Raw genomic sequence first — 15,616 nt, 5'->3', positions numbered from 1 at the left:
AATCTAAAATAGAATCCACATCCTCCAGCTTTATATCATTCCATTTATGTGCATTCTGTATTGGTATACTGTTCGGAGCATCTCCTCACCTCATCACCTGAGCCCTGCATCACCTGCTGCCTCACCTGCCTGCATCCTGGAGACAAGATGACAGCTCCTCCATTTTGCTGAAGCTGCCTGTTGCTGCTATCTGATCTTCAGCGCGTGAAACAAACAAATAACGGTTCATCCACACAGCAATGTAATAATCAATATATATTTACTGTATATTTACTGAAATGCATCATGTACTGTACTTTTCTGTCAATAAACAGTTTATCAGATTGTTAGCTGTGCTTTCACATTTCAAAATAAAGATTCTATCAAAAACGGCGCAAACGCACTCATAAACCCTCACAAGACGCACGTTCATTCCTCTCCATAGTGCCGCACAACGTTCTCCATCATCTATAACTTTTATTATAATGTTTATAGATTGCTTTTATCCGAGCCGCCCATACCTTAGCCTTTCAGCTTGCCATTATCGCCTTCAAAACAGTCCAAAAAACTACAAATCCCAATGCTCTCTCTGACCACCCGCTCACCCGCCCCTCTGTTGACCCAGAGGTGTCAAATTTCACAGCTCTGAATGGCCGCTGAGCTAGAGTAACATGTAATCTGACCTACTGCAGTCCACTGAGCAGCACAGAGTTGTAAAAGATAAGAGCCGCTGGCCGGGAGTGCTTATGATTTGGAGAGCTCCTGTTTGGCAAAAAGTGCGTCTTTTTTTCCTGGTGCGCGTCTGGACAAAACGCTGTATATCTCACCGATGGAAGCACGCAGAAATGTGACAATGGTCTTGTTTGAAAGAAGAGACCCTACTCTAAGCTTTGTGGCTGTTTGCGGCTGACTGAAGCAGTAGGACGAGTAGGAATGTGACCCATACGAATGTTTGCTCAGAGGTAACAAATTTCACATCGCGATTCTATTGAAGATCATTCGATCTGTGATTGTCACACAATGAAATAATCTACATAGTCAAATTCCTGAGAATGAGAGCTTTCTTGTGATATATGACTTGACTGTGAAAAATATATAAAATAAAAATACACATTCTTAGGAAAAATTATTCGCAGTCGATTTTGACAGGTTTTGAACCCGTATTCGGGTCCGCAGAGTTTAATGCACTTTAATTTGACATTATAACAGTGCACTTTAAAAAAAAAAAAAAAGTGTACCTAAATGTCTTGTAAAAGTAAAAATAGTCATGAAAGTGTAAGTACACTTAAGTGTTTTCTTATATATATATGTGTGTGTGTGTGTGTGTGTGTGTGTGTGTGTGTGTGTGTGTATACATATATATAGGTACCACAAAATATATTTTGGTTTAAAATTATAATATTTAAATTATTATTTATTTGTTGAAGTAAATAATATAATTTATATTAAACTCTCTAATATTTAATTTAGCCGTTGGGACTATTGTCTTACCTAATTTTCTATATTAGATTTTTTTCTCTTATTGTTCTCTTTAATATAAATTTAGACTATAATACATTTACATTTATTTGCAATTAAAATGCAGTTAGGTGCCTGAAAACATTATATTCAGTTTTCAAGTATATTCTTTTAAAGTATATTTGTTTTGTATTAGTACTCTTTAAAAAAAATAAATAAATGCTAAGGTGTACTTCTTTTTCACAAGGTAATTTAAAAATTGTTTTTTTTTTCTAGCATAGAGTTTCTACTGCTAGCAGGACTGTCTGAGCATATTTGTTGAGAGGTTTTGAAAATAATATGTTGTCTGGTCACTTCCCTATATTTATGTGTGCGCAAGGCCTTCTTTGGCCCTTGTCCCTCTGGCCCGGCTTTGATGAGTGTTCATGATATGAATGAATAAATACGTAAGAGGGCTAATGAAGTTTGAGCCCCATGCTGGATAGAGGGGGATAGTGTTTAAGAGGTGGTAGGATAAAAGGGGGCGTAATCAGGCAGACAGTGTTGAGTCAGGCAGATTGGCAGACTGCTGTTGGCGTACATGGATAGGCAGACGGATAGAGCAAGGGAGAAAAGCAGCTTGATTCTGACACGGATTGCAGACGCAGAGAGTGTATTACACGTGTGCACAGGAGCCTAAAACAGGAGCCCTGTCACAGGTCAATGGGTTTAATCCACACAATCCACACACACACAAACCCTGCCTGACACACGTTCCGATCCGGCCAAAGCTCTGAATGTGCAATACAAAATGGCCTGACTGTTGTATCTCAGATTAAGCGGTGAGAGACAGCATTAAAATAACAAAAACTGGACTGTAAAGTTGAGCCATTCAGATTTTAATGCATCTCTAAGAATATGCAAAATGAGCAAAAGTAATCACGCCTCCTGTGATTTGCATAAGTACGCAGGTGACACCTTCCACACAGATTGAGAACACCGAGAGCGTGATGACATGCCACTAGGGGGCGCGTGTCACTCTCACGCACAGTGGACAAAAGCGTGTAGCAGCCGCGCACTCACGCCTACACGCGCCTAAACGCACAGACGCTCCCTCATGCAAATTCAGCTGTACCCACGGGAAAAACCAGCACATCCTCTATATGAACTGGACACTCGGTTTAAACACAGTTCTGGTAGACAAAGGGATTGTAAACGAGCTATTAGCTAAAACAATAAGAGAAAAATATAGAAAATTAATTAGTAAAGACAATAATAGTTGCAACAGCTAAAATAATAACATTTCAACATATAGCCTATTATAAAATATATTATGTATTATATACTGAAATATGTATGTGTGTGTGTTTGTATAAATAATATTATGTTTTGCTGAATCTTATATAATTCTAATAATATAATATAATATAATATATGAAATTATATAAGCATGCCAGCAGACTTTTTAAGCAAACTAGTGAATAAAAAAGTTGACAAAAATAAAACAAAACAAATGATCAGTCACAATTTTATATTTAAATGTCGTACTTAAATTGACACTCTGATGATACATTTAAAATGTATTTTATAACATACATTTAATATGAAATATGAATTTTATATGGATCTCTCTCTCGCTCTCTCTCTCTCTCTGTGTATAATGAGAAAAAACAAATAAAAACAGTTACAGTTTTATATTTACAAGTTATGTATATAAATATCATATCAATATAACTGACACAAATTGCTCAGATAACATACAGTACATTAAAAATAGCAACATAACAGCATTATATATAGAGAGAGAGAGAGAGAGAAAACAAAAGTCGAGTAAAAATCATTTTGAAAATATATATACACGTCATGTACAGGTTATAAATAAAATTGACACGGATTTAATTATTTTTATTTTATTTTGTTATTTTCAATTTTTTTCATACAATTATGTTTGCTTTTATTTGTTTGAGTCGAAATTAAATTCACCCGTATTCCACCTGTCTTATTAATACGCTAAGCATCTTTACACTAATAAGGTGGGCATGTTGCCCTCTGTATATTCATAATTGACCTAGAGGCTTCATGGCTGTATGAGTTCAGCTGGAGCTGTCCAGGCTTTGATGGTGAATGCGAGCGTTTGCCTCATTTCCTGTATTTGACTCTCAGTCGAGAGAGAGAGCTAGAGACACACACACACACACACACACACAGAGCGAGACAGCGAGCAGGGGAATTACACTGACCGACACACACGCGTCTCCCCGCTGACTGCTGACATTGTTGACGTGCTCACTCTCCCAAACCTGTCACGAGCGAAATACTGGAGCTCCAAAGCATCGACATCGCGCTCCCCCAGAACTCATGGGTTAACAGGTATGCCTCTCTCACCTTTCCACTATATCTCTAACTGCCCTTCCTCCCTTCTGACCACCGCACAGGCTTCAGTCTCAGCGCTTTTACAATCAAACTTGACTTGTCATCTGGATGTATGGCAGAGACATGAGCTCGCGCCTCAACACAGGCATTCAGGTAAGTTGAAGTTGTGAGTTTCCGCGAGGCCGGTGCGTCTGCGTTATTTTCACGTCATTGAAGTGGTCTGCGTGACAGCAACCTGTTTGACGTCTCCAGGTGAGAACATGTTCACGACAGATGATGCACGCGCTGCGAACAGCTGTCAGATGTGCACTCATTCATTCAGGATAGAGTTTTATTGGAGTGATGGGAGACTTTCTTTTTTGTCTTGTCAACCTTTTGAACGCGCTGATTACGCTTCACTTCACAGTTCACCAGGAACTTAATAGCCTACTATTTATATTATAACATTTCCCCTAAGTTTTAATCCTAAAATCTTGTCCTTTGGGGGTCAGTGCATGTGGTGGTGGTATTTAAATGAAAAGCTCAGCTTTGGCAGGAAAGGGTTTAACCCCACTCTCTCCTCCCCTCATTTAACCTCCAAAAGGGGAATTTCTCCAGCTGGAAATTTATGCTGCGTCAACACCCTAAACCTACTACCAGAAAAAGGAAGGGGATTTTTTTTTTTTTGGACTCACTTTACTATTATTTTATGTCCTGCATAACTAAATCCATGGACTCGGAGCCTAATACTTCCCTCAACTCGAAGAGAGCGGAGTATATTCGAGTGTTCGCTGAGGGAAGCGTTAGGTGACACTAGCGCTGCTCTTTGGGTTATTGTCTCTTTTTCCCCCCGTCTGCCCCCTTAAAGCTGGTCAGTTCCGTCTTCCTCCATTTTCTCCTCGCTGACGGGTTGGTTTTAAGGGGAGCGACCCCACTTGTTTGACTCGCCGACGGCGGAACATCAGCGGGTTTACAGATAAACGTCAACAACGTATTCGAACGCGCGTCTCTGAATTGATACATTTGAATCGAGCGTTACGCGCAACAAAGTATCATTCGGCGCGTCTGTCAGAAGAATGTGGCACTCTGTATTGATTATTATGACGCTTGTTCGCGCCGTGTCGGCTCTTGTTTGCTACAGGTGCACCCGAATCTGATTGGTTAGTTGGAAATATTTGTAACTGTTCAGGCGAAAATGTCGAATTCAGACTGTTAAAAACAATAAATGTTACTTATCAGCGCATTTCTGTGTGAAATTAACTAGTTTAACATATATTACGACATATAAGAAGGTAAATAATTGGAACCGTCATGCTTTTTAAAATTACATTCATGTATTTATGGCATTGTAACTGTCTGCAGTGCAAAAATGAGTTAGCTGAGCAGAAGAACTGGTTATGTAAGGAACTGTCCTCATGCCCATCTACACAGAATGAAGCCAGTGGAAACATGACAACTTCCTTTTGCCAATCACATTTTAGGTTTTCTCCACCTATCTGACACTCATGACCTCCATTTGAATTGAATAATGAGTTAATTATCATGCCAGTGGCATTATTTATACTATTGTTGATGTACAGATTGTAATGCGTCTTGATTTTAGTGGTGTGTTGTTGGTGTGTGTGTGTGGGGGGGTGTGCCTGACCATGCTGGCAGGTGTCTGTCGTAGCAGAACAGCCCGTCCACCCCTATTTCTCTCCTGGGATGGAAAACAGTAATTTTAAGGTAGCCTATAATCATTTAATGACACCATGTGCTGGACTTGTTACTGACCAAACCAGGGCAATAGATTCTCATATGGTCTTTTTATCTGTTATATGCTCCGATAGTTTCAAACTGTTATTAAGCACTAAAATGTGGTCTTTTCTTTGCTTTCTTCTTTTACTTGACTATAAAGTGTGTAGATACTCCACATAATTATAATGAGAAGCACTATCTAACTCTTATTCTTGCAGGTAAAAGTATAGTGATTGTGTTCCTGCAGCTCGTCTGGTAAAGCATGGTGCTGACAGCTCCAGGAGTTTGATTCCCATTGAGCACACAAACTCATAAAAATATACCTTCATAAATATACTTTTTAAGGCACTTTAGATAAAAGCATCTGCCAAATATATAAATGATAGTTCTTTGATACACACACACACACACACACACACACACACACACACACACTCTGTATTTGTGTATTCTTTATAGCAAGAGCTCTCATTCTAGAGGGCAGTGTTGGTGTTGTGTGTCAGGGTCGTGTCCAGGTGTTTTTGTTTAATGGAGAATCCGTGTGTTTGTGTGTAATTGGGAGAACATTTTAGGCAGGAGGGGACTCTGGTCCACTATATGCATATTGACTTCCTCACAGGTGTGGTTGTGCTGTGTCAACAGAAAGCAGGGGAGGGGAACTGGTTCCTACTGCATGGGGTAAAGGGAAGAGAGGGGCTGAAATAAGAGTAAAGAACAGCATTGTGTTCTAGGAACTGCTTTAATGAAGCTAAAATATAATACCTGTCCTCACTCAGCACTTAATAAGCTGTTAAAAGAAAGTTAAACTTTATTGTTGGCTTACTGTCATTACCACAAAGAATAATTTAACAAAGCCATCTGAAATGACCACTAGTGGCAGTAAAACACCAATAACTTTTATTCCTTTTCAAACATTATGATTACAGGGGGGCTTTATTAATTAATAAAGACTTATTTTTACACGGTTCCTTTTGTATTGTATAAAGTGCTATATAAAAAAGGTGAATCGACATTAATCATTTAGGGCCTCTCATTAGACATTTAATTTCCAATCTGCTGCGATACATACAACAACCCGCATAATAAAACATTGTCAAATTTAAGTGTCTCGTATTCATGTTGCCAGATTCACTCACTGGACATTTCACTTTGAAGGTGTCGTGTAACGTATAATATAATTTTGATGAAATATTACCACAGGCATATTTTTACAGTCAGTATGAGTTGGACTAATTCCATGCTTCAAACAAACAAAACAGTAAATGAATGCCCCATAGACTTCCACAGAGTTGAAAGTTTCTATTGAAATTGACAGCATAGAAGTTTCCAAAAGAACTGAACTTGTATTTAACCCTGGATATTCTTTTAATGTGCTGAATTATGCATGTCAGCGCCTAAAGCTCAAGTTGCCTTATTTTATATTTTTCCACTTTATATGAGGGAGTCCACCATGTTGGAGTTTGTTTTAATTGTTTGTACTGCTATGATGTTTAAGCATACATGTTTAACATGTCTGTGGATGTGCGAGTGTATCTTGAGGGAGGTTCGAGCAGTTAGTTGAACAAGAAATTGCAGTGTGGTGTTTATTCAGGGTGGTTGCGGTTGTTAATCTGAACATTTGCACAGAAAGGCAAGATATGGGGGAGGAGGTGGCTGATGGTGCAGAGGGATAGAGAAACAGATAAAGAGGGGGTAGTTCAACTGGCCGTGTGTGTGTGTGTGTTCATGGAGAACGGGTGCTGATGTGGGGGGGCAGGGTATGGGGGTGCAAGCTGACACACAGCTGAGTGTGTATGTATGTGTGTGTGGGTGGAGTGTGTGGAAGATGGCTGCTCTCCCCGGGCTGTGGGCTGTGTTGTGTGGGTAACAGGTTAGAAAGCATGAACCTGCTACAACACTGGGGACCTGCTTCTCCCCCTCACTTTAAAAACCACACAAAGCCCAATATTCTATTTATCAGCTTGGAAACACGCTGTACATTAAACATCTGTACAGTACGTGTCTGATGCCTCCCATCAATATTTAAAGCTAAACGCAAACATGACTGTTCAACACACAATTGTTGCGTTTAAATTTTTTATTTTATTTTTACACCCTCACACCAGATGTGCAATCAAACTCGTCCCTTACCAAAAAACTAGGAGTTCTTTTGTGTGAATGGGGACGCATACAGGTGCGCTTCACTCCCTAGAGCTGTTTGGGGGCCTTTGTGTGTGTGTGTGTGTGTGTATAGAGTGACAGCTGTGCTCATCAGCCACTTAGATGTGTTCATCCCCCTAGATTAGGCGCTCGGTGTGTGGGTTAAACCGGAGCCGACCTCCCTGGAACCGCCCCACAAAGACCTGTGTCCTCAGGTGCCTTGTGAATATTTCAGTGGGACCTCTCCGCTGTGAGGAAAGCCCTGGGGGAGAAACCGAGTGGAAAAAAAGCCCCTGGAAATGAGATAGCATACCCTGGGCAAGCGCTTAGCAGTGGGCTTTACATTTCTAGGCTGAAAAAGAGGATGTGGTTGTGAGGTTTTTGTTTCTGTTTTTTCCTCTTCTTTTTCTACTTGCATTCTCTCGGATTGTCCATCTTGTATAATCGGTAATTCTCTCTCTCTCTTTCTCCGTCTACTGGTGAAATTCAGTCCAGCTTGGTGGTTCGTAAATCGTCGCGTATTCCTGCTTTTGGGTTTGAAAAGTAACAAACACAACGCACACACAAACTCATTTACAACACCCCCGCCCCGTCACACTCAGTCGTTTCTGGCTTACTTTCTGACCACACGTGGTCTTAAATACAGGATGTTTACACACGGGGAAGTATGCTAACCCTCACCAGTTAAAACCATACTTGTCTTCATCCTCTTCAGCCCCTTTAACATGGTGATTATGGGTTTAGAGCTAGTAGACTTTATCTAATGTACATCCCTGCTCAGCTTCAAATGCCAGTGTTAAATGAAGTGTCACATATTGTAAATATGGCATGTGTTTGTGACGGTTACTAACTTTCCTCCAGCAGTAGTGTCACACATTTGTGTTTTGAGGACAGTGTGACGTCACACTCAAACCGAGAGATTCAAATCGGGTGACCCAGAGAGACACGCTCATTCATATTTACACAAACTGCTATTCAAACGGTCTCTCTGAGCACATGACATCTTCATTTTATTTCACAGTAATCTAAATGATCACAAGTATGATCAGGGTTGCCAGATCTGCATGACCGATCTAGCTTAGAAATAACCCAAATGACTTGGCTAGCTCAAAAACTGGCCCAAATTCAAAATTCTAATTTTCAACAATTTGAAAATAAAATATTTACAGTTTTAAGAACTGATGTTCTGATGCAACTCTTCTCCTTCTTGGTGCTTGTCATGTATTTCTGTACACAGGCTCCTCTCATCTAGCACAGTTTTATCAGTAGAAGAATATAAATTGGTAGATTAAAATACTTCAGTACAAGCTTTACAGTCAAATATAATATATGCAAAATGTCAAACCATTAACTCAAAAAACAAAATCTACCCACAGCAACAGTTAAAAGTAGCCCAATTACGTAGGAAAACTGTGGACTTGGCAACCCTGATTATGATACGAGTTTACAGTTTAAATAGCCACATAATGTCACAGCACAATATTCATTTATTTCATGCATTCAGGGTATGTGACAAGGTTAAAGTTACATTTTCAGACTTGTAAAACACTTGTAAGCTGGTTAGTTTTGCACTGATATGTAGTATTTTTGTTTACAACTGATTTGTTAGGCTTTTATTTGCAGCTCAAGTCCAATAGTTTGTGGTGAATGCAAATTTGGACATCACTATTACTACAGTTCCCAAACAGATTTTATCAAACCCCTATATTTAATTGAGCCAGTAAGCAACCGCATATGTATCCTACCTAGCAACACCCTGGCAACATGGTTTTTACACAGCGAAACAGCTTGAAATCTCAGCTTTTGAAATTGCCTTGAGGATCATTTGAGGAGACATATGTGAGATTACTGGGGTCTTTTCTCTGGAGAAACGCCCGAGGAGCAGCTGAAGTGTGTAATTTCTGCGCCAACCAGAACTGCAAAACTAATTTTCTAATTATTTTCATACACACTAATGTTCCATTGTTTGGACAAACAGATAGCCCCGCCCTAAACTCATGCAATTGGTTGAGTCAATGTTGCTGTGTCAGTCTGGTTGAGATGTTCAAACAAACAGAGCAGTGTTTTCAAAGCACCACAGAGACATACTGTTATACTTTTCAAGGAAATCAACCTAAAAATGACTGACTTACAGCCGTTTCTGAATACTAAGCTTGGATTAGAAAAAAAATTGTTAAAAAGCATGTGCTTTTCAATGAAAACCGTTTCTGTCAAGGAGTAGCAAAAATAATAGAGCAAACAAAGAAAACGGGTATATTTTAGCGCTCCGTTTTGGACAGGAAGACTATTACCATTTCAAACGTTCTCAGGTGAATCGGTGGACAGTCGGTTGTCCACTTTCCATAGCACTTTTGTCTGTCTCTTAAAAGCTCTGTTTATTTTTCAGAAGATGGTTTAGTCTGTCTCTATACTTTTCATCCCATCTTGTCTGCCAAGAGCTAACCATTAAGGGAGGGTGGAGACACTCCCAGCGCTAACACATTTACCCCACAATACCACAGAACGCTTTTCCTCCTCACTGTGAATTTCAGAAAGCCATTGCAATCATTGTTAGGGCGAAGGTTTCCATTCTTCAAGACCATCTAGATCTGTGTCTAAATGCAAGCTTTGAAAATTCCCAAACCAAAAGTCAAAGTTGGTTTAAGTTCGTGGTGCACATGGCTCATATTCCCAAATCCCCAACTGCAGTGTCGCAGTCTATCAGATCCGCACTGCCTCATTGCTTAGCAGGCAGTAGATATGTCACGGACATTGGAAGGCCTCTGTTTTTCCAAATGTATTGTGTGATGTGCCGATCTGCATTAGTCCATTAGTTTAAGTTCGTGGTGCACATGGCTCATATTCCCAAATCCCCAACTGCAGTGTCGCAGTCTATCAGATCCGCACTGCCTCATTGCTTAGCAGGCAGTAGATATGTCACGGACATTGGAAGGCCTCTGTTTTTCTGATGTGCCGATCTGCATTAGTCCATTATCAAGGGTCGGTGTAATCCTGAGAGGAGTTCATCGCCAAGTGCTAAAGTGCTGTTAACAGGGCCTGTTTAACATTCAGCACTTCCCCCTCAACATACAATTATTCCTCTGCTCTTGCTATTAGCATGTAGCGTTTGTCTGCGTGCTTTTAATTGAACTGATTTAACGTATGCCAGATCAACTAGTTTTCGTTAATTAGTTCTGTCTTAAAAGTGCCATCAGGGCATGAAATATTCATCACGGTGAAGAGGTACATTTGTGGCGGATGGATAAGTGTCTGGTATGGGAAACTCTCAAACGTGATGGAAGCGATTGCGCCGGCAGAAACCTGGGACTGCCGCTTTTGCTGTAATTTTCCTCTGTCTTGTCAGTTGTCAAAGTGCTTCGATAACAACTTGGATTTGCACGCTGTGACAATACGCAAAAATTGCAGTCTGAATAATGTACTGCAAAACCCGTGTTGTCTTTGATGGACGATGTCAGTCAGTTATGGACCGTGTCCTTCATGCTTGACTCCTTGATCGCCAGATCTGCTTTCCAGCCCTCCCCAATACAGTGTGTTCTTTATTGTAAGTCCTGGAAAAGGGGTGTTGGAAGTGGTACAGGTGTGCCATCCGTGGCCCCATTTCTCTTTTCTACCTAGATTAAATAAAAGCCCTGATCTCACTCTGGCTCCAGCTTCCATGCCCTGCTCTCCGAGACTGAACACCCCCCACTGCCAGGTGAGCGTGCAGCAGTGCCAAGCTGCATGGGAAAGTTTGTGCTGCAATTATGTTACGGAGGAATGGGTTAGATGTGAACACTGTGACACACTTTGTGTTTATTTTATTTTACTTTACTTTACTTTTTACTTTACTTTATTGTTTTCTGAATTTTTCAGACCTCCTAGCACCCTCTAGCAGCTTTCATCGACATCATAATTTGAAAAAAAAAAAAAAAAAAAACAGTTTGTTTATTTATTTATTTACTTGCTTACTTATCTACTTAAGTAAGCAAGGTTAAGGTTAAAAACACAAGGTGCCATCACAGTATTTTTATGGCCCTTTTTATTTTTGTTAAATGACATGATAAAGTTTAGGGTTAGTTAAGATACTACCATTCTTAATCAATATTTTTGTCTTGTTTTATTTGAACACACCTAAATGAAAAATTATGCAAGACTGAATTAAGGTTTTAAATTTGTAAGTTTATTTTCTAGTTTTAATTACAAATCAGATAACATTTAGTGAACTTTATTATTGGGAATTTTGTATTGAGCTTTATTCTATTCTATTCTATTCTATTCTGAACTTACCAGACCCCGTAGCACCCTCTGGCAGCCCCCACCGACTTCATCATTTGCAAAAAATGTGTGTGTGTGTGTGTGTGTTTTAATTCATGGTTTTTCTGGGCATTTTTATTTTTGTATAATAAAGTGAGAAGGTTTAGGGTGAGTTAAGGTACCGCTCCTTCTTAATCAATATTTTTTTTATCTTGTTTTTCAGTATAAATATCTGAACGTACCTAAAACATTCAGTTTTAATCATACATCTAAGAGCTTTATTCTTGGGAATTTTCTAGTGAGCTTTATTCTTTTTATTTTATTTTATTTTATTTTTACTTTTCAGACCTCCTAGCACCCTCTGGCAGCCCCCACTGACTTCATCATTTGCAAAAAAAATAGAGGGTTTTTTTGTTTATTCATGGTTAAAAACACAAGGTGCCACCACAGTATATTTATGGGCCTTTTATTTTTATTAAATGAAATGATAAAGTTTAGGGTCAGTTAAGGTACTACCACTCTTATTCAATATTTTTATCTTGTTTTTCATTATAAATATCTGAACATACCTAAAACAAGATCCGTTTTCTTTAGAAGAAAAATGATGTAAGACTGAATTAAGGTTTTTAATTTTTAATTTTATCTTCTAGTTTTAATTATTAATCTGTTAATATTTAGTGAGCTTTATTCATTTTATTTTATTTTTTATTAATTTTCATTATTTTATTTTTTACATTTTTTCTGAACTTTTCAGACCTCCACACTTTGGCAGCCCCCACCGACTTCATCATTTGCAAAAAGTGTCAGTTTTTTATTTATTCATGGTTCAAAACACAAGGTGCTACCACGGTATTTTATGGGCCTTCTTGGTTTCTTAAAACGAAATGCGAGGAAAGGAAAGCCATGAAGGTCCTCTCCCCCTCCCATCCCACCCAAGGGGTTGATCAGAGAAAGTGTTGGTTGGACACTCGATACCGCCACCTCACAACGTGGGAATGTGTGACTTTCTTTAAAATTAGGTTTGTGAGGTGGGCGGTGTCGCAGAATGATCGTGATCACCAGAGCAACACGCTAGCCCTGCTATTCCTACTCCACGCAGCATGCTGCAGCTTCATCGCTTGCATATTTCGCCCGTGTTTAATCGAGCAACATTAGCCTCTGCAGGTGACACCTGAGCCGTTCGTTGCGATTCAAAGCGTTTTGTGGCGAAATGTACAAAAGAAGGAAAAACAAACAGTATGGGACAGGAGCGAAGCGTCTGGTGACAGGTTTGACTCTTGGCCACACTCGTGGTTACCATGGCAACACAAGCCTGGGTAAAAACACTGGCTATTGTTAAGCTATACTTGATTATCAAATATGAAACAAAAGAAGCTCTTAGAGATAATGAATTATTTAGTAGGGTCATATCAGCCTTCAGGAAGTTGATACGTAATGTTTTATGGGTTAATATAAAATGCATTAAAATCTGTTATAAGACTTGTAAGACCCGCTAATCTCCTGGACTCTCATTCTCTGTCTTTCCCTTCTCGCTCAGTCGCTCGCTTCTCTTTCTTTTCTCATGTTGTGATTACAAATTGTCAAACTGACTAAGTATAGCCACATTTGTGTTTCTCTTCATTTTCTCCCACCAGTCCTCAGCAGACAGAAGACAAAGGTGTGAAAATGCCCCTGTGTGACAGAAACACTGATCATAGGACTCAATATAGGGCTCAGCGATAAAGATGACACAGTGACAGAGTGAGAGAGTTTAGGGCCGGTTAACGGTTCTGTTGCTTGCATCAATATTTGTACCTTTTTTAGCATAAATGTCTGAACATACCTCTAAAACAAGACCTGTTTGCTTTAAATGAAAAATGTAAGATTGAATCATAAATCAGATAACATTTAGTGAGATTTATATTTAATACAAGAAAAAGAATTAGCTAGAGGTGTGATAGAATATGGTTAATTTAAGATATGTTGTTTAAAATTAATCTTTAACTTATGTGAAATTATATTGTTTTATCCTTAGACATTTTTGTTAGAAAAGAAACAAACAACAACAAATAAAATAAATAAATAAAAAATACTGAAAATTCAACACGGTAAATGTATTTGTATTGTTTGAAAAACTAAACTTTTGGTTTTGTGTGGTTTATTAAACATCAAATTATACTGATTTAAATATGTAATCCTAAATTTAAAGAGTGAGAGATTTTAGGGCCAGTTAACGGTACTGCCGCTTGCACTTCATCAATTATTTTTTCCCCCTTTTTCATACAAATTTTTTGTAAGTTCAAACGAAGAATGTAAATGTTTCCTAAATCCTAAATGTTGCTAAAAATAAAATTGATGTTGAGCTCTATTATGAAAGACGGATGAGTCAAGTTTGGCAGGTTAGCACCATATGTATACTGTATATATAGTATATATATATATATATATATATATGTGTGGTAGATGCCTGCCACATTTGACCGCTCCAGACATGTTGATGTGTCTTCCATCTTGGAACAGTCAATGTGTCATTACTTAGTTTTAAGGTGCCACAACATTGCTCAACCTCTGGATATAAAAACCGCCGAAATAAAAAAGAAATTGGATAAACTTTCACAGATATGAATGTGTTGAATGAATTTAGCAAAATCATCTGCTGAAGTCTATTGCAGATATAGATATTCATACATGCGTATTACTAGGGTTGCAGACATACAGGCAACTTGCTCTCGAGTGTTTACAGACCTGCGTTGACCATTCCAATATGGCGGACAGCTTACGTATAGCAGCCCATAGAAACAGACGCTAACAGGGCATCTAGCTATACAAATCTATAGTTAGTACAACCTGTTAGTTCCTAACCAGCCAATGCAGCAACCATTCAGATGAAGCAACAGTTTCTGCAAACACTTTATGAAGTTTTCCCAGTGTTTTTCCTTGTCTGCTGCTCACAGTAGTTGCTAGTGAAGGACTTGAGAAGTATGTAATCTTTGGGATGTTGAAATAACTTTTCTTAATATGCAGAGTCAACTATAATTAAGGCATTTGTAAGTTGATTCCCCAGAAAAGCATAAACACTGTGGCTTTTAAGCTGCGTTCAAAACATTTCAAAACAAACGTTTGTTTGAGCATCTGACCAGCCCAACACAGCAACAGCGACTCGACCAATGACATGAGTTGGGGGCGGGGCTATGTGTTTGCCCGACCAATGGCAGATGGGTTTTGAAGTGTAATTACTTTAAATTTTCTGTTTCATGATATTAGTTGCAGAAAAGTCACACACCTACTGTATAAAGACAGAGAGAGATCAAAAATGCTACTTTTTCAATGTCATGATCAGCGATTTGAAGAGGGGCAACAGTTCATTAATAATCTGTGAGGTCATGCAGTTTTCCTCTTTGCAGTTTCTTTCTTTCACCGTCTATCTGTCTCTGTTCTCTGCCACCTGTTCTCTCCCCGTCAGTTTAGTATTTGGCGAGCTGTTAGTTAGGGGTTATCCAGTATGGATGATTTTCAGAAGGATGCCAATGTTTTGTTGACAGCCCAGCAGTCACGCTACAAACACCCCCTCCTTTCTGTCCACCTGCACCTCTCTCTCTCGTTCTCTTTCTCTTTCTCTTTCTCTTTCTCTTTCTCTCTTTCTCTCTCTGAGTCATTGACAGGAGCCAGTGTTCCTGATTATGACAATTAGCTTCCTGACAGACACCTCATGCCAGGACATGTTTGTTTGTGTTTGTGTGTGTGTGTGTGTGTTTGTGTG

General features: G+C 39.1%; 1 protein-coding gene across 2 annotated transcripts in view; it reads left to right on the top strand.

Moving 5' to 3' along the window:
* Positions 1-3,628: 3,628 nt before the first annotated feature.
* LOC107697004 (zinc finger and BTB domain-containing protein 46-like) overlaps positions 3,629-15,616 on the top strand; it is a 75,049-nt gene continuing 63,061 nt past the window's right edge. The window contains exon 1 of one of the 2 annotated variants that reach the window (XM_016497611.1): positions 3,629-3,786. The gene's annotated coding sequence lies outside the window, so the exon portion shown is untranslated. Of the gene's footprint in view, positions 3,787-3,809; positions 3,943-15,616 lie in introns of those variants that run through there. The other variant, XM_016497612.1, reaches the window with a different exon arrangement.

The sequence above is a fragment of the Sinocyclocheilus anshuiensis genome, unplaced genomic scaffold, assembly GCF_001515605.1.
Source record: "Sinocyclocheilus anshuiensis isolate Anshui unplaced genomic scaffold, SAMN03320099.WGS_v1.1 scaffold130, whole genome shotgun sequence".
Taxonomy (NCBI): Eukaryota; Metazoa; Chordata; class Actinopteri; order Cypriniformes; family Cyprinidae; genus Sinocyclocheilus; species Sinocyclocheilus anshuiensis.
This window is presented reverse-complemented; position numbering and strand designations above follow the sequence as displayed.